The sequence below is a fragment of the Lathyrus oleraceus genome, chromosome 4 (assembly GCF_024323335.1).
Source record: "Lathyrus oleraceus cultivar Zhongwan6 chromosome 4, CAAS_Psat_ZW6_1.0, whole genome shotgun sequence".
Classification (NCBI taxonomy): Eukaryota; Viridiplantae; Streptophyta; class Magnoliopsida; order Fabales; family Fabaceae; genus Lathyrus; species Lathyrus oleraceus.
In genome coordinates, this window is record NC_066582.1 from 19,462,942 (window position 1) to 19,479,159 (window position 16,218).

Sequence of the window (16,218 nt, forward strand, 5' to 3'; positions counted from 1 at the left end):
TGAGATTGAGAAGTGGTAAAATAACCAATAAGGAAGTTCTCGTTCCAACTAGAAGATACATTAGAATGGAAAATCGTAGAAATACCAATACTAATGAAGAATGATCACTCGGTTCTACGATCAGAGGCATGATCGTTGCACCTTCGATTGGAGCAAGTACCTCCATAACAAATACGCTGGTTGCGCCTTCAATTGCACAAGATGGGGTAATAATTCCTCCATCAATAGCGTCATGTATCCCCATAACACCAAGGGTTACACAATCTATAGAAAGTGACTTTAGACCTTATGTCCTAAGTCTAACACTGCCTATGTTTAATCTAGAGAATCCTTATGGTATGCTAACAACAATGATGGTAGGTTTATACTCGAATATGTCAACATTTTTCGATAACACAACTATGTTGTCGCCAGTTAATCTTCATTTGGCATCAGGTTTTGCTATAAGAAATCCCAGTCGAAATCTGCAGTCACAATTAGGGGTAGGATTCGTTCCTCCAGTGATTCCACCAGTAACCACAAATTCTATAATGGTTATAAGACAACAAATGGACGAGAGGGACTATGAAATAGTTAACATTCTCACCTAACAAACAAGCATTGCATTTAACCCTTTGATTCAAAATATAAATCATAATTATCAGCAGTTAGCAACTCAAAAGTCTCGAATTGCTGATTTCTTTGACGCTCCCCAGGGTCAAATTCATCCCCAAATGGTGAGGCCAAATCAAAATGTAGGAATAATCAACGAGGAAAACATAGTGAACCAAGGTCAAAAATGTGTGCCTCAAGTTGTCGAACAATAGATACTTATGGGTGTCGAACAAAGGAATCCACCATTTTTGCTGGTTAATAGAAACCAGGATGTTGACCAAATAGTTCATCAAGTTTAGCAAGAAAATATGGAAAGACAAAATAACCTTGCACCCATGGTCGAATGGATCATGGCCCAGAATGGTTTAAACATAGGCATGCATATGCCCAATTATAATTCCCCTCTGTCGGAATATCTATTACAGAAAGAACTCCCAAGGGGTTGGAAAGTCCCTAAGTTCACTAAATTTGATGGTGACACCAGTGACTCCACAGTCGAACATATCGCTCGATATTTGACCGAAGCATGGGATATAGAAAACAATGAGAATATAAGGATGAGATATTTCCCCCTAATTCTCTCACAAAAAATTCCTTCACATGGTTTACAACACTCCTTGCACACTCCATAAATAATTGGACTTGACTGTTGAATCCAAGGTGTTTCATCCAAGTGCCGCAACATGAACTAGTTGAGATGGTCGTGGGGGGATTAGATTATTCCATCAGGAAGAAATTGGACACCTAATATCTGAGGGGTATGACCCAATTAACAGATAGAGTTTGATAAGTCGAACGTCTGAAGGATGAAAAGACTAGGGAAAATAGAAAAAAGAAAGAAAAGGGTAGCTTATATCGACATAGATGAGAATGACCCAGGGTCCAACGTCGAATACAATTATGTCAAGGAAAACAAATTTAACTTGGCTGAATTAAAGCTAGGACCCCCATATACGTGTATACTCCTTACACCAGCGAATGGGAAAAACCCAGTCGAACTAGAAAAGAATGATAACTTCCCAAAGAAAACTTACACCTTTTACGTAACCAAAGGTGATGAAATTTTCGACTTACTGGTTACTGATGGCCAAATTTTGGTGCCACAAGGCGCAAAAATACCGCCATTAGAGCAAAGGAAGAAAATAGGGTTTTGCAAATACCATAATATTTTGGGCTATAAAACTTCACAATGTTTTCTTTTTAGGGATCTTGTCCAGAACTCTTTGAAGGAAGGAAGACTGAAATTCACTAAAAAAGGAAAGGCACCAATGAAAATTGACTCCGACCTTTTGCAGATTGAAGCCAAATATGTTGAGCCAGTTTGTAGCGGTAAACTCATGACCATCAAGCTATGGATAAGCTTAACATCAATAAAACTAGAGTCGCCACCACGCTTTTATTGTTTCCAAAGGAAAAGGGAAAAGTATGAACAAAACCCAAAAATAAGAAATTTTCAAATCAAAACTAATAAAATGCCAGAGATTACAGGTAAGGGGGTTGGTTACGCAGAGGGAGGGTGTTAGCACCCAAAGTGTCTTAGGTACTCCTAGGGAGCCATTTTTCATATGTGCATATGTGTTTGGTATAAAAGATGTTTGAGAAAAATAGAATGTGGGGATGAGAAAAGAATTCATTGATTATATTTTTGTGTTTGACAAGACCTTCGGTCTTATGCCTACGTACCAACATAAAAATGAGGGATCAAAACTCCGTAGTTCGTGGTAAAAATTTTAAATAAGTTGGTGAATTGCTTTTAACAAAAGTTTAATAAGAAAAGGCACAAAGGGCCAAAAGTTTGAATGGATTTGTTAGTTCTTTTGTCTATTGAAATTTTAAGTCAATATGATTAAGTTTATTTACAAATTTGATTTAAGAAAAAGTTTGAAAATTCAATGGCATAAGGCCAAAGTTTCTAATTATTAAAACAAAGTCTAAGTTTGAAATTACAAGCAAATAAAGTTTTTGAAAAGGGGAGAGATTTTGAAATTTAAGAAGTGGGAGGAGATGAAGAGGCTATCCTAAGCACAAACTTAAAAGGTAAGAGTTGAAAAGATCTGACCAATGGGATACAATCCAACAGACAAGAATGTTATATAGAAACCCATTTTCCTTTGGACTTTAATCAAGCAATGATCAATAAGCAATAAACAATATCCAGACATCATGAAGATCAAGGCATCAAATAAAGATATCCATAACCAAGCAAGCATTCCAATAGCTAGCAGTCTTCATTGTCTTTTCATGTATCAGATGAAATATTCTTGATCAACTTAGAACAAAACATCAGGCACAAGATCAAAATAACAATTAAGCACATAGACAGAGTAGCAGATGAACCCAAGCAATTCTCAAGGCTTGCATCAGATAAAGGCACGATTCACAATAGCTCAGTCTCAAAATGTTGGCATTGGCCAAGTCTTTTTTGCACAGGGAATGTTGCCTAATCCTAAGTCCAAAAGTTCATATCAAGTTCAATATTCCACCAGATGTTTTTTAAGGTTTTTCTTGTTATTAGGTATTTTAAGGTCCTAAGACCACAAACAAAACCACAACACACAAACAATATATATAAAATCACAAGATATGGCTCAAATGAGCAAAGTGAAAATGACATAATCATAAATAAATTATATGGAATGTAACTAGTAATGAATGATAAATGACTGAAATTTAAATTCCATAATAGTAAATGGCTTGAAAGTAAAACAATATTAACAAGAGTTAGTCAAATGTTAGTCAAAAGTTAGTCAAGTGTTAATGGTGATTTTAATTAATTAAGTCATTCTTTGGAGAATACTCAACCATTCATTCACAAGTATGAATCCTTAAACCAAGACATCTTCCATGAGAAGGGCTCCAACTTGGATAATTCAACAAGTATGCAACTAGCTCCCATGAAAGGAAAAAAGGTCAAGTCTCCACACAATGCCATGAAGAATGTGAGACTTACAATCTCACTTACTAGAATGCTATGCCTTGAGGGTCAAATTTAGATCTATGTTAAGCAATCGTAATTGGACTTATGTAGAAGTCACAACTATTTGAGGTCGGACAATAAAAATATAGGTGTTAATGCATGTTAGAGATTTGGTATGAAGAACCAAACTCCTAAAACATATTACACGCTAAAAGAAAAGTCAAGAGGGAGTGACGTATCTCAGTCATACTTGTATTGATTCATCTGACACAAGGTCATTGATGAATCAATTAGCCTTTAGACATTAGAGATTTCATTGGTCAAATGGGGGAATGGGAAAGAATAAGGATGAAGATGAAGAGGGAGGGGAAGATAGAAACACAAATTGATCATGGGAGGACTTTCATCAAATCAAAACCATTCATTCATTTTGGGAGATGAAATATGCATTTCATCAATCCCCTAAATCCAATGGTTTTGATCCAACAAAAGTCAAATCAACCTTGAACAAGGCCCAAACAAAAAGTCAAACATCACAAGACCATAAAAATGGCTCAACAATATTTTTAAACATTTAATCAATTAAAAATCAATTTAAAAATGAATTAAAATGCATTTTTATTTGGTCAAAACCTAAAATCCCTTTAAAACACCAAATAAATGGCCAAGGGATTTATCCTAAGTCAAACAAGGTCAAAGGACCTCAGACAAAAAATTTAACTATTTTTGAAAAGTCAGAAGTATTTTTAAACAATTAAAAATATGCACAAAAACATTTAATTCATGAAAAATATCAAAATTAATCCAAAAATAATTTTAATTCAGAATATGGAATAGAAAAATATTTAAAGATTTTTAGTGAAAGTCCCATATTTTTGGATTAAAAACGAAATTAATATGAATTAAACAAAATAAAGGGATTAAATAAAATATCAGAAAATAAAAAGAAATTAAAAAAAAGGGCCATCAGATCTCCCTCATTAATTGAGGTGGCATATATGATGGCCAAGCGTGTGTTTCCATCCAACACCTCAGTCAACGCGTGTACACGCGTGGTAGCAAAAGCAGTGGTCTTGATTAAAATGTGGAACCAAGATCAGATGGTCTGGGCAAAGCCAGCACACCACCGGAGCCCTAACTCCAGTCATCTTCTCCGGTGGACCTCACCGGACTGGTCCACCATGAACCAAATGGAAAATGAAAAGTGAGTACATGTTTTTGAAGGAAAAATGCTTAGGAGCAAGAATCGGACCTTCATTTCTTCCAATTCCAAGTATATTGAAAGATACGTGGATTTGAAATTTGAGGTTCATGATCTGAGTTGCTTCGATTTAACCTCAAAGCAACTCAATCTTGTTGCCTACATTGGTAGGACTTCAGCCAACCAAAAATCAAAGAGAATGGTGAAGAATTGAAAGAGAATCGAAGAGAGAAAGTTTGGCAAATTTCACCTTATGTTTGCAGTGATGAGGCTCAATCTGGATCTCAATTTTCTTGGGCTTGCTTCCATTTGATTGCATGAGATGAATTGAGAGCTCAAATGGCTTGGATTCTTGGAGTTTCAACTTCAAAACAGAAGTGAAATTGAAACTCGATTTTTAATTGAAAACCTTCAAGTTCATCCTTTAATGGTGAAGGGAAGGTTGCAGGAGCAAAGCTTGGGCAAGGTGTCCATAATTTTGAGCATGAGGCAATGTATTTATAGGCATGGCAATTGATTTCCACACACTTCCATTCAAATTCCAAAAATAGAAATTATCATGTGCACGATTGCATGGGCGTGTGATAGACCCATGAAGTGATGTCAAAAGGTCCAAAGATGATCATGAGTGATGCTGAAAGTGTAACATGAAGCCATGCATTTGGAATTGAGAAGTGGTCATGAGATTAATCCAAATGGAACCTTGAAGAAAATCCATGCGCAAGTCATTTAAACCTTGGCCAAATGGAGTGATCTTGGACTTTTTGGAAAGTTGAGATCAAGGGGAACAACTTTCATGTTGAACAATTTTCCATTTGAAGCTTGTATCATGATGAATTTTGAGGTGGAAGTTTGGAAAATCAAACACAATTGGAATTTTTCTAAGTATCAAGTCAAATGTTCACTTCTTCCACCTTGAAAATGGAAAACATTACTTTATAAAAGTTGTATCTCTTTCAAACCTATTCAATTTGGTTACAAATTTGACCTCATTTGGATTTGTCATGAAGGAGTTATGCATTTTAGAAGTTGAGCAAAATTGCTTGTTCAATGGTAATGGCCCAAAATGACCTATAATGTTTCCTCTTGGCACATGCCCTTTAAAGATGAATTTTAAGTTTCTTAAAGAATAAAAGTTGGAGAGGACATCTTGAAATTGATCATGAAACTTGGATGGCTTTTATATCATAAAAAATGAGCAAGTTATGGTCCTTGGAAGTTGACCTCCTAACTAGGGCACAGACAAAATAACCTATAATCTTTCACCATAAAAAATGACTTTCCAAGAAAAAATAGTTCTTGACCTCAAAATGAAAGTCGTTTGGAATGTAATAAGTAGTAAAATTTCTCTTGGAATTATTTTCATATGACAAAAATTGTAGGAGATAGGGTCTAGGGAACCCCAGTTTTGACCAGTTGAGTATCTCTGGTCAACCACCATGAACCAACTTGCAAACTTGAAGTTCTATTGATATTTTGGATTCATGGAGGATAATATTGAATAAGTTGATTTATAATGAAGTATCCCTTAAAATATTTGATCAAATGTTGAAGAAACTTCTCGAGGAAGTCACACAAGATACCCAGATGAATTAGGACTACTAAGGCAAACAAGCTTCAAACTCTTGATGATTTCTTCATCAAAATGATAAATGAAGATCATGGGGACCCATATATGATGTATAGAGACAATGTGAACCATCTCTTGATTTATCTCCTTGCATTGAGGGTCTCAAACCCTAGATGTGAGCTTGATGAGGCATTGGTGGATGCACACACTACCTACAAAAGAAACAAAGCTATACATAGACATATTTTGGTATTTTGTTTAGTAAATAATGAAAAACAAAGTATGATACAATCAAATGTTCTTGGTGATCTCTCCCAATTAAAACCCAATGAATGAGGGGCAAGGAGGATGCCAAGGTGTGATCCCAAAGCCAATGCAAATGATGAAATAACATGAGGGATCTTAGGGTCAAAATTTGGGTCTTACACAGTCGAGATCAATATGTGTGAGGTTACTGAAGACCTCGATATGGAAGTCAAAGTGGAATTTGGAGAGAATAGTGAGGAGAAAATGAAGGTAATTTAGCCCAGGGCAGATGAGGAGATGATTGACTTCCTCAACCACTGTAAACTCAAGGATTATGAAGTAATATTGTGTCCAAGATGTAGCACCGTTTTTTATAAAAAAAAACTACTAAGGATTTGGAGAATGCTCAAAATACTAATCAGAAAGGGAAGTTAGGGAATAATAAACCCCAGTTTTTTCCAAAATAAAAAGGGGTGTGCCCTAGAAAAAGGAACAACAAAAGTTCCCGACTCACCTGGGGAACATACCAAACACCTATAACCCAACATCCAACGCTTCTCTAGGAAAATGGATACGACCTATGGGAAAAGACGGACCTAGACACCATAAGTAGAAAAGTTTCGAGATGGGAAGAGGCTTGTCATTGCCATATCAAGAGAATTTCCGAGTGTCAAAACAGTCATGTGGGCCTAGCAAAGGGGAAAATCCCATGTCTTGAACCTAATGGAGGAGGTTCCAGCTAAAGAAAAAGGCAGAAAGAGAAACTGCCGAATCAGGTACCAACATAACAGAACCTAATCATGTCACTTACAAGGCCAAGAAGCTTATCAAAAGACAATTATTTTCCCATATGCCAACAAAAGAAAAAGGGAAAGCAGTAAAAGAAACACCACATGCAGATGATGATATGGTGACTGATAATTTTGATTCTGGGTTGAAACCTGATTTCAACATGATTTGTAACATAGTATCAGTACTCTCAGTCGAGTATGATTGCCCTACAGAAGTTGAGGAATTTGAGGAGTGCGATGAACAAGAAATGGCCAAGCATATTTCAGTTTGGTATTATGTCATGAATAATGGTTGTGTAGAGGAACAAAATGCTTTCTTCGAAAGGCCAGACAAAGACATTCAGAGCCATTTGAAACCCTAATTCATAAGGGCAACAAATTTAAATACTGGAATAAACAAAGTGTTAATTGACGGAGGCGCAACAGTCAACATGATGCCTCATTTTCTTTTGAAAAAGATTGGAAAGCATGATACCAATTTAAGACCCTACAACATGGTTTTGTCATATTACGAGGGTAAAACTGGAAACAGTTTAGGGGGGATTCAAGTTGACTTAACAATTGGTTCAATAACCAGACCCGCTGTTTTCATGGCCATATCCACCAGGGCCAATTATAACTTACTTCTAGGGAGAGAAGGCATACATGTCATCGAAGTGGTGCCATCATCACTTCACCAAATAGTTTCAATATGGCGGAATGATGAGATTGTCGAAAATGTAGAGGCCGATCAGAACTACTAGTTGGCAGAGATAAACCATGGAGACAAATGAATTTCTATAGAAACCTGACAAGCATTGCACCTTGTACTGTTGCAGGGTCAAAGTATTTGACTTCAGCAGAAGCATTATACTCTTTGAAACTTCATCATACCTATGGATTTATATGGTTCAGAGAAAACATAGGGGGTGAGGGAATGTATGTGATTTCAACAACTGGTTGGGAAGTGTCGCATCTCGAAAAATACGATTCCTCGCGATGGTCGCGGAAACAATTATGTTCGAACAGAGTCGCCACCGAACTTTATTTATCCCAACAAAGGGATAGGAAAATATCGATAAAACCTTTAGGAAATGGAATAATGGTCATCGCAACCATATTCGGGTTCGGGAGTGGATTACGTAAGGGGAAAGTATTAGCACCCCTTACGTCTGTTATACATAACGGGTATCTTTTAGTTCTAATGTGCGTTTTGAGTGTTAATTTATGTTTGTTTGTTATCTTTGGGTTATAAGATATTAAAAATAGAAATGCATGAGAACCTCAGAAAGGGAAAGGGGAGGTTTTTTATTAGTGTGCTCGCGAAGATACATCAATCTCCTGCCTACGTATCCTTATGGTATAATAACGAAATCAGAGCATTCGTAGTTCGGGGACTACGACTGGTTGGTGTTTTTTAATGAACAGCTGTTTAGATCGCATCCTAAAGGCTAAACGTTGGCTTGTCTACTCTCGGCGGAGGCTTAAGCATTGGTTTGTTGTGCGCATTAGAAAGGATTAAACAGTGTTCTTTTTGAAAAGAGTTTTGGTCACACGGGGGCAACAAGTTGGATTAATAAGTTGGATGTTTTGATTGGTTGAGATGTTTTTGGTTGGATGACGATTACTAGGATAATCGAGTAAGACAACTCGTATCCTAATAGTCGGGAAAGGGAATAAAAGACTCTATACCGCTTTCTGTTTCATCTGAGTAATTATGAAAATAAGGTTATACATGGCTGACATATTTCAGAATGAACGACAAGTACTTGAATGACTGAGTAAGACAACTCATATTCAAGCATTTGAGAAGAGGAATTGAAAACTCAAGATCATCTCCCTTTTCGTACAATTTGTTATGAAAATGATTTGATTAAGTTATGAGTTGGTGGAAAAATAACAATTGTTCGACTGACCGAGTAAGAGAACTCGTATTCAAACAATTGAGGAGAGAAGTTGAAGACTCAAAGTTATCTCCCTTTTCATTTAGCTTATTATGAAAGTGTTTTGATTTAATCGGGGTTTGGAAGTTTGTAGGGGAACGACAATTATTTGACTAACCAAGTAAGAGAACTTGTATTCAAATAATCGAGGAGAAAAATTGAAAACTCAAAGTCATCTCCTTTTTTCATTTCTTATTATAAAATTATTTGAATTGTTTGTGCTTAGGTGGATAGAAGTGACAACTATTTGACTAACCGAGTAAGAGAACTCGTATTCAAATAACCGAGGAGAGGAATTGGAAACTCAAAGCCATCCCCCTTTTCATTTCCAAATGAAATGGTACTTGATTGCGATTGGGTATTTTAATTTTATTTGAATAGAAATATTCGATGTTGGATCGAGGTTTAAAATTTGTGTTTTTGTGAATAAATTGGATTTTTATTTAGTGAATCAATCATCTACTCGATTATTCAATAACCGAATAGGTCTCATTGTAAGAAAGCCCAAGAGTAAGCTATGTGAGGTTGATGGTTTGGAAATGGAATTGAGTTTGTATTATGAAATAATAATGGAAAATAATATCGAAATAAGTCGATTAATTTTTAATTAACAAAAATAATTTATTAAAAACTGGTTAAATCGATTAATTAAACTAATTAAAATTAATTATCAAATTTTTTGAATTGAATCAAATAACTAAGTTAATTAAAATTAATTAATCCAAAATAACTTAACTAGTCAAAATTTAATCAATTATTTTTAATTATAATTAAAGGATATAAGTGACAATTTGCGATTTATTTAATGGAATCGGTATGCTCAAAACCGGTTTGTACGAAATGACAACATGATCAATGTCACCCGCAAAATCATAACGCGGTGAAATACTCTATTAATTTATTGAAACTTTGGTGGTGTAACGATATGAAATTGTCGAAGCCACAAATTTAATATAATTTTATCGCAATGAAATCAATAAGCAAAAAAATCAACAATCACGTATATATTTATTTACAAAACAATGTTACAATAACTTTTTGAAAACTTATAAATGATATTCATAATGACATTGTCTATGTCAAAATCTTTATTTAGCTGGAACGAACATTTCATGTCCAAAAAAAAGAAAACATTTTAAAATATTATTGGTAGAGTAAACAAAAGTCTTGATCTAATAATAGAGTAAACAACTTAATTTAATAAAGAGCAACTAGAAATTACTTAATACAATAAATGCCTAAAACAAAAGCAACTTTATAATATATCAATGAACAAGGAAATATAAAAAATGGTTAATATCTAGTGGATAATATAGAAATGTAATACTCACCTGAAAGTTTATGAAAGTATCGTCTCCATTTAGCACATGGATTTCAAAACAAACTCTTCTTGGCTTTTCAGGGTTTAGTTTCACAGCTTTATCATAATCACTACTCTCCCGACCTTCCTTCACCTAAATAGCTCTCATCTTGAACAAGTTGTGCTGCTTACCAAGTTCAACGACGACATGTCATGGCGACATCTTCTTCGGCATACTCTTTAGTTCATAAAAATGGGAATGAAAATGCTAGTCGATTGTTAATGGCGTTGGTGTGTACGAAGCGATGACGTTTGGTCAGAGATGTTACGAAGGATCCGATGGTGGTGTCGTTGGTGGATTTTTATGGAGATGACGGTTAACGAAGTGAGGTTAAGGTGCACTTCTATGGCCGCACACAATGAAATGGAAGGGCTTAACGAAGATCTTTATTGTGTTTTCGTCGGCAAATAAAATGGTGTCTGGAATAGCAGAACAAGGACGGTGAGGAAGCAGTAGATCGAAAAAGGGTGTGAGGCGGACTAGAAAAGAGTGAGAGTTTAAGGTTGGAGAAAAGAAGCAGGAAGTTGGAGAAGGTGAAGATGCAGTTGTAGAAAAAGAGAGAGATCTTAAGCAAAAAGAATTTTTTCTTCAAAGTTCAAATGTTGATGAGAGAGGTTGATACTTTAAATTAATGGTGAATGAGTTGTGTTGCTTTTCACTGAGGTTTTGGTGAAGGGTGGTTATAATTTTTTAGATGGAATTTTCTAATGAAGGTATTGTAATGGTTGAAGGAGGGGGAATGTAGTGAGAGATCATGGGAGGAGGATGAGCTCCAGTTTTTTGCTTTTCTTTATACCGTGAGAGAGTATGTGAGTGGGAGCAGAATCCTCCTCAACAAAATGGACCATTTGAGTCCCTTTTTCCACCTCTTATTGCCAGCTGTCTTTTTTACGTCTTGAGAAGAGGGTTATGTGTGAGAGAGAGGAAGCGTGAGGGAGAGAGGAAACGTGAGGGAGAGAGGAAACTTGAAGTGTCCTAATTTTATTTTCCTTTTCTTTTTTTATTAATAATTCTTATTATCTATTATTTAAAGAAAAATATTTATTAAAAATTCTTAGATAGTAATTTAATTTAGAAAAATATAATAATAAGACAAATCTCTAATTTTGAATACTAGAACAAAGAAATAAAATGATCGATTATAAATAGAAGTCGGAAGAAAATTTGCTCGAAACATTAAATCAGACACATTAAAATGATCAACACAAAATATACTTATTGAAAAAATACAGTGTTTCTTCAAATTATGAAATAAAATTTCATCGGTTAAAAGACTCGGGCGGGTCAAAATGCAACTGAAACAGCTTCTGAAAATTACAACGAGCACATCAGGTTAAACTACATGAACGGTAGATTAATAATACAATACTGGTGTCCGTAATTTTAATTCTGAAACTTTTTTCCCGTTGATTTTACATGTTCTTGAGAAATGATTTAACCAATTTGTCTGTATTTTCAATAAATTTATTCTGACTGATATTTTAGGTTTTATTCATGATGAAATGCATGCCATGCTGTGCGTATGATGCAAATTAAAAATGAAATCAGATTTACGAAAATTTAAATATGGCCGAACAAAATTGGGGTATGACAGGAAGATGAAATTGAGGACTATGTATGAGTCTAATACTTTGAAAATGATTTCGGCTTATGTAATCGAAAATAGACTAAAAGTGGCCTTAGAGGCCGAAGTCTGACACATGGCTATCAAAGTCAATGAAATATAAATTTATGATTTGGGACCAGGGATCGACTTTGAACCTGAGCCACCAAATAAGTCGTAACCCGTGAGTGGGGGAAATGACAATTTAAACACTCAGAGGCTCGATTGCGTCTATGATGACGAGCCTTTAGATTTCGAAAAAGATCCAATCACCGCAAAAAAATACCTATTTTTATTATTGAATCTATCAATAAAGAATGGTAAGAAGGCGATCAAGCAAATTCCAAGATGGTTCACACCATAAATCATGTCGAAAATTAAAGAGGAAATCAAAAGACTCATAAGATGCAAGTTCATCAGGACGACAAGGTATGTCAAATGGCTGGAAAATATTTTTCCTGTAGTAAAAAAGAATGGAACACTATGGGTTTGCATAGATTTCAGAGATCTGAACGCCGCGACCCCAAAAGACGAATACCCAATGCTGGTGGCAGAGATTTTGGTCAATTTAGTAGCAAGTTTCAATTACCTTAGTATGCTTGATGGTTATTCTGGTTATAGCCAAATTTTTATTGAAGATGAATATGTGTCAAAGATATAATTACGATGTCTAGGAGCCTTGGGCACTTACAAATGGATAATGATGCCTTTCGGCTTGAAGAACACTGATGTAACTTACCAGAGGGTAATGAATTCTATTTTTCATGATTATATCGAGACTTTCATGCAAGTATATATTGATGATATAGTCATTAAGTATGCGTTGGGAAATGGTCATCTAGACCATATTCGACAATCATTCAAAATAATAAGAAGGTACAAACTAAAAATGAATCCTCTAAAGTGTGCTTTCTATGTGCAGGCTGAAGATTTCCTCGGTTCCGTTGTGCATAAAAAGGGGATCAAAATCAACCAAAATAAAACTAAGGCCATTATGGAACTCGACCTCCTTCGACCAAAAAAGAGTTGCAGTTTCTATTGGGGAATATTAACTTCTTGAGGAGGCTCATTTCGAGACTAAGTGGAAAGACGCAAGCATTTTCGTCGTTACTTTGGTTGAAGAAAGAAGGGTTCAAATGGCAACAAGAACATCAAAGGGCTTTTGACGATATCAAGGAATACCTGATGCACCCCCGATCTTGTCTCCTTCTTTTAGATATAGGTGCATGAGATTGTACATTTTTGTAACAACTCGGCCATAGGGAGCATGTTGGCTCAAGAGGATAATAATGGTGTCAAATGAGCCATTTATTACCTCAGTCAAGTGTTGAATGATGCATAGACTAGATATAGCCCTATAGAAAAGTTGTGCATATGTTTGTATTTTTCTTGTACAAAATTAAAACATTATATAAAACCAGTTGATGTTTACGTCTCTTCGCATTTCAATGTCATTAAACATATATTGTCCAAACCAATTTTGCATAGTCAAATTGGTAAGTGGGCACTTGCTCTAACATAATATTCCCTGACTTATGCACCTTTAAAGGCCATGAAGGGACAAATTTTCACTGATTTCATTGTCAATCATGCGATAGTTAAGGTGTCTCAAAATTATCTAGAGTCGAAACCTTGGAAGTTATACTTCGATTGTTCTAGTCATTGGAATAAAAATGGTATTGGAATTTTGGTAATCTCTCCAAAAGACATACCAACGAAGTTTAAGTTCAACATCGAAGGTTCATGCTCTAATAATGAGGTCGAATACGAGGCTTTAATAGATGGCCTTGAAATCTTATCAGATTTGGGGGCAAAATGAGTCTAAATCAAAGGAGACTCTGAGCTAGTTATAAAACAAATAACAATGGAGCTTAAGTGCATTAAGGAAAGCTTACTAATGTACGTTATTATTGCGAATCGACTAATTAAGAGGTTCGATTTTGTTGACATCCAACATGTGCCTCGATTGGAAAACGAAGAGGTCAATGATTTGGCCTAAATTTCCTCATGGTACAAAGTTTCAAAGGAAAAATTGGAAGAACTGATTGAGGTTCGAGATAAAATAATTTCGACCAGTCTGTCGTCTTCAAATTTATCAATGGCAATTTTTTTTTGGGGGGGGGGGGGGGGGGAACTACGAATAGATCCTAAAAATTACAAATATTTGCATTGATAATATGTCGACTTCTGATAGGAAAAAATTGATAATTCAATATTTAGAAAATATGATAGGATCAACTGATAGAAAAATCAAGTATAGGGCTCTAAACTATGTTATCTTTGGGAACAAATTGTTCAAAAAGACTCATGATGGTTACTTGCTCAAATTCCTTAGCGAAAGTGAGGCATACTTAGTAATATATGGTGTTCATAGTGGTTTGTGTGGCGCTCACCAAGCAAGCCAGAAAACAAAATGGCTTTTGTTCTGACAATGAGTTTATTGGCCCAGAGTTTAAAAAGATTGTATCGAAATTGCCAAAGGATGCCAAAAGTGTCGAAGACATGCATGCATTTAACATGTCCATGCAATCGAATTGCATTTGATTATAAAAGCTTGGTCATTCAGAGGTTGGGCTTTAGATTTGGTTGAGGAAATTCGACCACCATCATCTAAAGGCCAAATGTATATCCTAGTTGGCATAAATTATTTTACTAAGTGGATAGAACCGATACCATTAGTCAATGTCGACCAAGAGGCGGTGATAGATTTTATCCAAAGCCACATTATTCACATATTTAGAAATCCTAAGACCATAACAACTGATCAGGGGTCAATATTTATTGGTAAAAAAATACAGGAATTTACTTTTGAAGTTGGGATTAAGTTGTTGACTTCTATGCCATACTATGCTCAAGCAAATGGTCAAGTTGAGGTAGTCAATAAGGTCATAATTGGTCTAATAAAAAAACATGTTGATAAAAAGCCAAGGAATTGGCATAAGACATTAAACCAGATGTTATGGGTGTGTCGAACATCCCTGAAGGAGGCAATAAATTCCACCCTGTTTCGACTAACATATGGACATGATGTTGTCCTTCTTGTCAAAATATATTTACAATCGGCTAGAATTCAAAGACAAGATAAAATATCATTCGAACATTATTGGAGCATGATGTTAGATGAACTAATCAATTTAGATAAAGAAGTATTATCTGCTTTAGATGCATTAATAAGGAAAAAATAGCGAGTGGCTAATGCCTATAATAAGAAGGTTAAAACAAAAAAATTCTCGGAAGGTGGTCGTGTATGGAAAGTCATTTTGTACATGGATTGAAAAGACATAACCTTAGGAAAATGGCCACCCAATCGGGAGGGCCCATTTCATATCCTTCAAGCATTTTCAAATAACGCTTACGAAATCGAATAACTATCACCTGATCGTCGAATCCTGAGAGTAAACGGAAAATATTTGAAAAGATATAAACATATGCTTCAAGAAATTCAAATTTCGACGGAGTAGTAGTTAAATAATTAAAATAAACAAAAATGGTGTTCAATGGACACCAAAATGACAATCATTACAACAAAAGTTATAACCCAATAAGTTAAAGTTTAGAACATTCCTAAGATGACTTCGAGTATGGCCTTGGAAAATGCAAGTCTGATGTTTAGTCGGCCACTAGCTTCTTCTAAGATATCAACCTCATTCCCCATTCAAAGAGTAACTTCACCATGTTTGACACCTCTGGTAACTTCTTGATCAATAGTCTCCCTGGTGGGAAATGATTTTTCCCATTCAAGCTCGGATTTTTTCTTTTCAAGATTTGCAATCTCTTTGTTCAATTCAGAAATTCGAGCACGGCAGCTTGAAATTTTATCATCGAAGGAAGACTTTTTGTCCAGATATTCTTGAAGTTGATTCTCAAGTCTATCGACCTCTTTTTCAAAAGCTCCACTTAGATCCCACGCCTCAACCATTTCTCCTTTTTTTTGCAAGAGTTGAGCGTTATATGTCCTTCTAGGGTTTATGTCTCGGCAAACCTGATCGAAGTAAGCTTCGAACTCAAACAGA

At 35.4% G+C, this 16,218-nt stretch overlaps 1 long non-coding RNA gene across 1 annotated transcript; it reads right to left on the minus strand.

Annotated features, from left to right (window-relative positions):
- Positions 1-10,294: 10,294 nt before the first annotated feature.
- On the minus strand, positions 10,295-11,554 carry LOC127138491 (uncharacterized). Its single transcript, XR_007808785.1, has 2 exons — positions 10,573-11,554; positions 10,295-10,337 (listed from the first exon to the last, which is right to left on the minus strand). It is a non-coding gene; the product is annotated as an uncharacterized LOC127138491 (long non-coding RNA).
- Between the last annotated feature and the right edge of the window lie 4,664 nt (positions 11,555-16,218).